This window comes from Neopsephotus bourkii, unplaced genomic scaffold, assembly GCF_033783945.1.
Source record: "Neopsephotus bourkii isolate Nb327-2 ecotype Australia unplaced genomic scaffold, CSIRO-AGI_Nbou_v1 NB_1820, whole genome shotgun sequence".
NCBI lineage: Eukaryota > Metazoa > Chordata > Aves > Psittaciformes > Psittacidae > Neopsephotus > Neopsephotus bourkii.
The window spans coordinates 2,128,352-2,138,758 of record NW_026902293.1 but is presented as its reverse complement, the minus strand read 5'-3'; the positions used below and the strand labels follow the sequence as shown (position 1 = coordinate 2,138,758).

Sequence of the window (10,407 nt, the reverse complement as noted above, 5' to 3'; positions counted from 1 at the left end):
GTGGAGGCGGCGAGCCCGCCCCGGCCTTGAGCGGCGCCTCCTTCCACCAACGGGGCTGGCGGCGCGGGCCGCAGGCGCCGGCTGCGGGGCGCGGCTGCGGCCCTGACTGACTGGGGGAGGTGTCCAACCCGCGGTGCGTGTGGGCGGCGGGCGGTGTGGGCGCGGCGTGTGCGGCAGGCTGGGCTGCACCGCAGCGCATACACTACAATGGCTGCTGGAAAGACGGGAAAGCAAACAATTTCCAGGCCCGCCGCGTCCAGCCCGAAATATGGGGAAAAAATTACAGAAAAATCGGAGAACACTGTAAAGGGTGGAAACGGGGCGCAGAGGGGATGCTGAGGCTCCCGCGGTGAGTCTGCTGCGGGTTTGGGGGGCAGGCGCCGGGGTTTAGCAGGGAAATATCAGGGTTATTTAAATTATGAAAGGGGAGGAGGAGAAGGAGGGGGGAGAGGAGAGAGGAGCAGCAAGCAGTGAGGAAAAGTTTGTGTTAACCATCCCTCCCTTCCATCTCTCTCCCCCCCCACCCCCGACCCCCCCATCTCCCGCAGCCCCCCACCGCCCCGCGTCGGACTTCCCCGGAGGGAAAGAGCTGGGGGGGGGAAGCTGAGGCGAGCGGTGCTCCCCCCTTCCCCTCCCTCGGAGGGAAAAAAAGAGATGATTTTCAGAAAAAAAAAAAAAAAAAAGCTCTCTCTCAGGAGTTTCCTCCACTCCTCCCCTCCCTCCCTCCCCGCGGCGCTATGTTGGTTCGCGAGCGAGCGGGCGAGGCAGCGGTCTGCCCGGGGGACGGCAGGAGGGCGCGGGGTCCCCGCCGCCGCCGACCCCTGCGGTGGGCCGGGGCTGGGGCCGGAGCCGCGGCAGTGGGGCAGGAGCTGCGCGGCCGCCCCCTCCCCTTCTCGCCTCTCCGGAGCCTGTGCTGTGAATGCAATGACAGCGGCTAGAGCGGCGAGAGGGAGCGGAAGACATTAGAGACCGCGGTGCCGAAAAATGAGGGAAAAAATTAATATAAATTCGCCCCCCGCATCAAACCGGCCGAATTTCGCACAGAAATTTTCCCCGTGGACCCGGCTACCCGTGGGGTGTCCCCCGGACCTGGCGGCTGCGTCTTTGGGGGGATCCGGAGTGACTTTGGGGCACTCGGTTCCCCTTTCCCGTCGTTTTTTTGGACAAAAGTTTTTTTTTTTCGTAATAAAGAAACGAATTTGCCTGCTCTCCCCCTCCGAGTGGCCCAGAAGCTTTTCCCTTCCCCATCGGTGTGTGTTTAGAGAAAAGTGTGGACCCAAGTAAGTGCTGAGTCGTGTTGCATTGGGGAGGGGGGTTTGCTAACTGAAAGCAGGAGAGATCCGGAGAGAGAGAGAGAGAGAGAGAGAGCAGGGACAGCTTGTTGTCAGTATCATAAACAACCAAAATGGAGGGAGAACTGAGGCATATAACAAAATAAAAATCAGAAAAAAAATGCCAAAAAATACCTAAAAATCGGGGCTGCTCCCCCTTTTCTTCCTCAAGGTAACAGAATAAAACCCGTGTCTTCCCGAGACCGTTTTAAGGTTTCAGGGAGCAAGGAGTTAATATTTATTATTTTTTTTTTGTTGATGAATTCTTTGGAAAGGCAAAAGCCTCTTATAACTCGCCACCGACAATGAGAAAACGTGAAAATCCCTTTCAGGACAGAGAGGTAGGGGGAGATGATAGTGCAGAAAGTGCATAACTTGGGGGTAATGTGGAGTGATTCTAGATAAGATAAATGCTATATGTACTGTTTTATAACTTCCTTTTAAAATGCTTTTTTGTATGTTTGGGGGGCTTGGGGAGGTGGAGGCCCCTTTCTTTTCCTCTATTTTCTTTTTGTTTCTTTCTTTATTTCTTTTATCAGCCCCCCCCCCCTTTTTTTTTTCTTTTTTTTTTTTTTCTTTTTTTTTTTGTCCCTCCCCGGGCCGGAATGTAATGTCTTTGTAGTGTCACTTTCCTGATCTAATTAGGATGTGTGAGGCAAAGAGTAAACCTTTCCGGTTTATAAAGTGCATTTTCGTTGCCTTTGAATTTCCAGTTTTCCTGGTGGCTCCCTCCTCTCTTTAAACTGAATTCTTCAGAGTAGTGTGGGGTTGAGGTAATGCTCCATAGGGAAAGCAGAGAGGGCTTAGGCACCCAGGGCACCTCTTCTGCGGGTGGTTGCTGATTTCCCTGGCACGTTTAGTTCACCTGTTTGTCTCCTACAAAGAATGTGTTCTGCAGTCTCCTCGTTTTAATTATGCAAAATAATGATGCCTCATCTCGCCTCACATTGAAGTTAATGCGAAAGTGCTGCTGATGTTGGTTCCACGTGGGATCAGGGACATAGCAGGGCATTTTAAAGAGACAGGTTCTCTTTTCCTAGGGTTATCATCACCTCTGCAGAGATGATGCCTCTAGCAGAGGGATGGTTCGTTGTGTGTTTTTGTAATGGAAAGGTGTCAAATCGGCCCTGGTTTGATAAATTAAGGCAGGATAATAGGAGAAAACGTGCAGACTCGTTTGGATCAAAGCAGTTCTTTTGTGTGTAGCAGGTCTTCAGGGGAGTTCTCTTGGTGTGTCAGTTAAAATGCTGCATTTTGGCGAGCGTTTTTTTTGGAATGGGTGTTGCAGAAATGAAATGGTCTCAGGTTGTTTAATAATAAAAGCTAGCGCTGTTCTGCTGGCTATGAACTCCCAGGGAGGAAACGTGTGTGCATAGGGCAGTTTCACAGACATTTTGCAGAAGTTGTGAAGTGCATTATTTTTACTTTGAATAAGTTCAGTTTTGTTGGGGACACCTGAGTTTGTTGAAAAGTATTGTGGAGCTTGTTCTATACTTAAACTTTCTGAACAGTCCCAAAAGGTTTGGAAAATTGTGAAAGCAACTGTAGGTTTTAATTGGCCAGAGTAGGGGCTTTTTACAAGTACACCTTAGCTGTGTAATTATAACATCACTTGGAAGAGTTGCCTCTGGCTTTGTTTTAAAAAAGAAAAATCATCCTAACTGCGGTCTAGTTTCATGTATATGTGTGCATGTGTGTATGCATGCATGATTTTAGCATGGGTTCTGGCTGAGTTTTTTTGCTTAATTTTTAACTTGTAAATGTTTGACTGTAATGATGTGAAATGCTTTGCTCTTCCCTATGTATTTTAATTTTTATTGAAATGTTCTATTTAAGAAACTTGCATCACCTCTTAACATGGCAATTTGATATCTTTATGTGGAGTTACAGTGTTTCTTTTACACGTGCCTTGTTTTTGCATTCTTTGTATTCAATTCTAGATTAAAAATTGAATACAGGTATGTGGCTCTCAAGAGGGAAGATGGAATACTGAACTTGTAGGGAGGCAATTTCAGCAAATAGTTTATTTTGAACTTGTGAAAGTTGAATATCAATTGTGATAGTTCTCTGTATTAAATAGCATGTGTTTGCAAATTGTCTGTACATTTTCTGCAAGTGTGACCAAAGAAGCTGTTATATAGTAGTTGTTGACTGGGATAGTCTTGTGGTTAGAGATTTTGGAAGAAATTTCAAAGTTTTCCAGTGACTCACAGTTGTGAAAATTAAATCACATTAGCTACTCTTAGGCTAGAAAAAAAGGCTCATTAAGGAAGACAGATTAATCAGTTTGTATAAAGGAATGAAATTGAACATTTTTTCAAAGCTATTTTTTATGGTTTAGAGATCTCTTTTATAGTTTTAAAGAATTCATACTTCAAAGTTCCTTTCCAAATATTTCATACAGTGATCTCTTTATTGACCGAAGTAACATTATCCTGAAATGCATAGAAATTTGATAAATTAATAGCAGCACACCATGTGTCGGTGTTTTTGACATACCAGGATAGATAAGTACCAGTAGATGTGCAGAATTAACTTTATTCATAAACTAGTTAATGGCACTGAGAGCAGTATTTAAGATCTCCTCAAATGCTGTGTCTGTGATCATGAGTATGAAGTGTTTAATGTGCTACTACATTTTTACCTAATTAAGAGCTTCTAAATCATTAATACTGTAATGCTGAAAAATGGCAAGAAGCACAAGTTGTGGAGTATCATTCTTGATGTACGGTTGTGTGTTACAAAGTAAATTCAGGGTATCCAACCATACTATAAAATTCAGGACACAGGGAGGAGGAAGAGGAAAGGGTGTTCTCACAGAATTTGATACTCTCCTGAACTGGGTTTAATTTTAAGGTATAATCCAGATGGGGATAATAATAGCAGAAGGTACATGTTGTTTAGGATTGTTTTTTACAAACTTGCTCTCTTTTTTGTAGAAAACTGAATTATTCTTGCAGGGATGATGTAGTGTTTAATAAAATCAAAAGTAACTTTCAAAGTTTCTTCTAAGAGTTAAGATAATAACCTGTATTATATGTTGCCTTGATTCTGTACATTGTTCAGTATTATTTTTTCAAGATTTTTTAAAATCTAAACATCTGGGGAAGCAAATAAGCTGTTGCTGCCAAAGTTACCCTACTTTTTGTAGGTAAACTGGGGAGTTATAAATGTATATAAATCCCTTTTAGATACTTACCAATCCTATTCAATAATGCTTTAAAGTTAATAACTATGGTATTCTACAACAGTACAGCAAACACAGAAATCTAAACTGACATGCATTCATCTTTTCTTGAATGCTTAGTTCAAGTGTGTCTCTTGGTATGTACTTTTCATTTAGTAATTATTCTGAAAAATGAGTTTCCCAGTATAGAACTTTGAGACTTAAATTAAGAAGCTTTTTAAGAGTTTGTGTAATTCCAAAAGGCACTGCATACAAAGTGCAGGCATTTCCAATGGTTGTCCATCTCCGAAGCTGATCAGTCAAAATGGTGTCTTTATGTCTCCTTTCAGTGTAGTGCAAGTGTTTTAAAATTAAGTGTTAAAGAGAGCACTGCTCACGCTCTAAATAAACCACTGTTTGTAACTGTTCATGGTTATTTTGTTAAAAGAGATGTTTTACTTCAGAGTCTAAAGCATAAGTTTTTAACTTTTGTATCTAGAATCTCTTGCATATTTAAAACCAGTTTTTGTCAGAAAGTACCTTTTGGGAGGGTTCTTGAACAAGTTTATCTGTTTACAGAAGGAAGATAACTCTGGAAAATGTGAAATATGTTAGAGCAATTAGACCATTCTCAAATCAATGTAGAGTTAAAAGGAGCTAGTAGCCACCACCACTAAAGTGAGAGAGCACTTGTTTTCAAGGAGATACTCTCAAAATACCTGCTACTAGTGAGGATTCAGCTTACATTGCTTTTGAAAGAAATGTGCAGTGTCTATCCACTGAACTGTTAAGCATCTTTAACCAATTACCAAACATTTAGGTAGCCTTAAAAAACTATTTAAAAATAATTCATATATAAGAACAAAGTAACATTTTATATTGATCAAAAGGAAAATGTTTACATTTCTGAAGTGTAAGGGATTTTTTTTTCATTTATCTGAAGATCTTCTTAGTATAGGGTTGTGTTTTTTTCCTGCTAATAAAAAAATCCCATATAGATTTAAACTAAATTTATATTAATTTTTAAATTGTATGAACTTGTAATTTGAATGTGAAAAATTAATTAGGTATCAATATAATCACTTATACAGCTGCCTATATTTTATTTTTAATTTTTCAAGGAATATAAGGACCCTTTATCTGAAACTCAGTAGATTGCAGTTACTAATGCATTTTAAATGAACTGTTCTCCACCAGACATCAAATGTGAAAAGTTCTAATTGTAAGCAAGTTATAAAAGCCTAATATTGAACAGAACTGGTCACCATTACTGCAAGTTCAGTTTTACTTTTATTTAGATTGGCTTGTTAAAGTGTTTTTCTGTCTACTTCAGTATCAGTGTTCACCTGTTACTGTCTCATCTTAGAATGATGAATTAGCAGAAATGAATAGAATTAGATGGGGGGCTTAAATTTTTTACAAGATACAACATGTTTTTAAAAACAGTTATGTGATTATAGTTATACAGTATGGGGCCTTCTCATAGGATATATTAAAATTGTTAATATTTAAGTGGACCCTGCATCTCTTGTAAACAGTTACTGTAGGATCATGACATTAAAATTAACCACTGTACATAGCAGGGTTTTGAGAAGACTACATAAGTACATACTTAACAGTAAAAAGTGGGAAAGCTTATATAGTTATTCTCGCGTTGAAGGAATAAATCAGTTCCTATTATAGCCACCTTTGTAATAACTTCTGTCCCTTTCCTAATTCACTGTCTGTTCAGAGCATAGAGATACCTTGTCAAATACATTAAAATACATGGCCAGAGCAATGGGCTATTTTATGCATGTCCAACTATGGTGGTTTTAGTAGACTTACAAGAGGGCACAAAGAAAGCAGAATGTGGCCCAGTGTGCATAATTTTATTTGTTTAAAGGAAATATGAAAAACAGACTAAAAAAAGACCAAAACACCCCACCCCCCCCCCAACAAACAGGTCTGAACTACTATAAAACAAAAAAGTGAGACAGATAAAACAAATGTATGTAGACAACTGTGGTTATAATACACAGAACAGCAACTCAAAGCTCTGAAGTAAAATAGCTCAAATCAGCTTTGAGAAGTCAGATTGGAAATCAGGAAAGTAAAACCTAGAACTGCCATCAGATGCAATTAAGAAATAACTATGTAAAGGAACTTGGAAAAATGCAGAAAGTGTCTGTTACAGAGAACTGAATCGCTATAATCTTCTTTTGCACTTAATGTGCTAAATTCCTCTCTTAATGGAGAATATCCCTAGAAATCAGATTAGAAAGTGTATAAAGGGAATTATTTGTCAAAGTTTTTTTTTTACCAAGGTTAGGATAACTAATAATAATCTAACAATAATCTCTTCCCTATTATGTAAATAATATTTCATTTGATATCATTTCACTGTGCAGATTGCATGTCGACTTACATATGGTACAGGTAATTTACCTGGTAGCCTCATGCTGTGTATCACTAACTTTCACCCTAAAACTTTTCTTTATGGTTGTGGGTTACATTATGCTTTGGAGACTGTCAAATCTGAAGTATTTCTCATGAAACAAGATGTAGATGGTTGATTCTGTCTTCTGCGTGTTTACTGTGAATTCCCAAGTAATCAAAAAACAAGAATGTCAGAAAACTTATCTTCCCTGTTCATTTATTGAGTATGTGCTTGTATACTGCAGGATATCACATTTACTAGTGCATGAATTCTCTAAAAAAGCCCTGCAGATCATCTGATTCTGAATTATTGAGTTCTTATTACACTAAATGTTTGAGCAGCAGAAAGGCGATGTGTATGCAAATCAGGTTTACTATCCCAAGTGTTTCTCACTTCTAATAGAACTATATAAATCATGGTACCTGTATTTCTTTCTCATGGACGTTACATTTATACGTAATACAGATATACACACACCCCTTTTAAGGTAACATCTGGCTGTTTAGGGATGACATTATGTCTTTACAATAGGATTTTTTTTTTCTTGGTTGTCATTTGTTTGTTGTTGTTTTGGTTTTGTTTTGTTTTTTTAAAGAGACCTGTTTGAAGGAAAGGCAGAAAGAGAGATTCTGGCAGCTCACTATTAAATTTCAATCAAGCCTGTATAGTTAGTAATAAAACATTTACAAGTTTGTAAATGTTAAGTTTCTTCAAACTCTTACTGTCACGTGTGGAATTCTCATTTGTACTAATTGTTCATTTACTACAGCTGCCTACATGCAAGCCATAATACTGTATTTACCACATGGAAGTATAGATACAATATATGTAAAAGTAGAAATTGCCTACAGCTGTTCTTAGGTTTTCATAAGATGATACACTGCAAAGGTGTGAATTTGTGGTGCTAGCTACCAGCTACTGGCTCTCTTACCCTCACAAGTACTTCAAGAAGAGTGAGTATTAAACTAAAATAAACCAAATTTAAAATCTTGTCAGGGTTTTATGCTGTGTTTAAAAGCTAAATATGGACATTGTTCAAGCTTATTTTGTTCACTGGAAGGTATTGTGGTCAGTGCATGCAGAACTTGTTTCATCGAAGACACTAGGAAATGGTGAACCACATAGATTAGAGAAGAGCTTAGACATAGCTGGTCACAATAAATGCCAATTAATTGGAATCTGTAGATTTTTTTTTCCTCTGTAACTTGACAGTTTTCTTTAATTCTTTTGAATACTGGGATTGTGTTTAGACTTACCATTTCTAATTATACCCGAGAACAAATATATAGCTTATGGCTGTATTTTAATCAGTTTCAGAAAAAGTAATAAAAATATTATTGCATCTGTCAAAGGATGGTGTTGCTACATGCTATTTTAAATGGTGTTATAAGCAGTTATAAGCATACCAGTACAGTGAAATCAGCTCTGTTCCTAAACAGCAAAGTTGCATTATTTGTTACTTAAAAAGTTAACTGGGAATCATACTATGTTAATGATCCTAATTATTCAGGCTGGTTTTAATATGTGTTGAAATCGCTTTAAAAAGTATATGTGAAATATTTATATCAAGCTCATTTAATTTCTAATTACTTGTAAAATGTAATGTTTTCCCTGTTGTAATTTTAAAGGTTTTTTGTCTTACCTGGACAAGTGTATCCTTTTCTTTTGGATACATTGTTCCTGAGCCCCCCAGTTCTTTCACTTATTTAAACCTCTTTCATTCCCTCAAAACAAATTTGTATTTCATTAAGTGTTAGCCATGATAATTTTTGTACTAGAAAAAAACATGCTGGGGGTACTGTGTAATTAACTTGTGCTGATGATGCTGCAAGTATAGAAATCGGGTGTAGAACAACATGGGAAACTCAAACGTAATGGTATTTAGATGATGAGAATAATCCCAAACTGGCTGAATGTTAAACTAGCCTATGAGGAAAAGATGTCGGGTTTTGCAGGCTTGTAGCATTAATCAAATATGTGATATCACTATTCCTCGTAAGAAATAGTCGAACACGCTCCTAGCATCAATTGTTGTACAAGGCAAACAGAAACCTAGATTACACTTTCAGAAATGATAAGCTATGAAATAGGTTTTGGAGGGAGAGGGAGGGAGAAATGGGTTTACAGGTCTCCTCTGTAATACAGTATAATTTTACTTTTGAGAACTTGACCACTTAAGAATATTTGAGAATGTTAAGTCCATCTTGAGTAATACATTTCAGTTTCTAGTACAGTTTTTATCTGTGCATCACGTAAAACAAACTTCTTACTCTTCAGTATATTTAAATATTTTGACTGAAAAGGAAGTTCATTTAAAGCAGTTTTGAACAACATTGATTACCCATTCATTTGGTTGGAGTAGAAAGGTGTTTTAGTTTGGCAAGGTCGAATATGTATTGTTATTTTCTGTTTTTCTGCAGTTTGTCTAATAAAAATATTGAGCATAAAAGGAGACTGGATCTTTCTTCAAGCCCTGAGTGGAAAGCGAGCTGTGGTCAGGAAGGGGCTCTAATGCCTTAAATCACTGCTCCTCAATTTCAAAATATGTAAATCCTAAGAATTTGTGATTTTGGCTGCACAGTAACATTGCAGCCTCAAAACTGATAATACATTCAGTTAGCTTGAGATGAACTCCACAGTTCTTCATTAAGTAGGTCAAATTCCCCAAAGTTGTGTTTGAGTAAGTACTAGAGTACTGTGCTGAGCGTTCCAGTTATCAGGAATCAAGGACTAGAAAGTCAACCCTGAGCAAACCACAAAGATTTCACAGATGACCTAAATCTCTCCTATTCCTTTCATAGTTTTTGTTGTTAAAATGTGGTTTAAGGTCAAATAACCCATTCTGTTAAGCATCCAGCATTTATCGTAAAGGAGGTAGTTTGATATTTGGTGGTAGTTTTAGCACAAAGGTTTTATGTAGGTAGCTTAACAAAAAACCTTAAAGGCAGACAGAAATTTGCTATCAGATTTCAAGTGCTCTGTAACTGTTACCTGAAGTAGTACTTGAATCGCATTTGTTTCATTGAGATATTGAGATAGTTTAATTATTAATTCTTCCTTTCCCAATATATATAAAAACTCACCACCGCTTTCGCTGCCAATGATTTGAGGATTATCTATCTATGTATCTCCCTCTCCAAATCTTTTGTAACTTAGGCCTTTGTAGGAGGGTAAGAGGTCTAGTGGATGGAGATCATAATGTGTTTGTATCCCTCTTATGAATGAACTATTACTTAGCAATTTCCTTAAGTCATGATTTGTTTTGGTGTTTGGGGGTACATCTGAGAGAGTATGTAGTCAAAAATATGTATACTTCCTGACTGTGCATGGCAGAGATCAGGCCTGAAGAGCCTGAGTATTCTATCTTCTTGCTTTGGGTATTTGTAGACTTGTTATATGATGATAAAAATGGTTTTTTGTTCGTTTGTTTGTGTAGTTTTTTGGGTTTTTTGGTTTGTTTGGTTTTCTTTTTCCCTGCCACTTGTTGCATT

General features: G+C 38.2%; 1 protein-coding gene across 8 annotated transcripts in view; it reads left to right on the top strand.

Annotated features, from left to right (window-relative positions):
- PLAG1 (PLAG1 zinc finger) overlaps positions 1-10,407 on the top strand; it is a 53,072-nt gene that overhangs the window by 505 nt on the left and 42,160 nt on the right. For 5 of the 8 annotated variants that reach the window (XM_061343046.1, XM_061343044.1, XM_061343037.1 and 2 more), the window contains exon 1: positions 115-349. The exons of 1 other annotated variant lie outside the window; for it this stretch is intronic. The gene's annotated coding sequence lies outside the window, so the exon portion shown is untranslated. Of the gene's footprint in view, positions 1-114; positions 350-1,191; positions 1,281-10,407 lie in introns of those variants that run through there. 2 more of the 8 variants (XM_061343047.1, XM_061343038.1) reach the window with 1 other exon arrangement.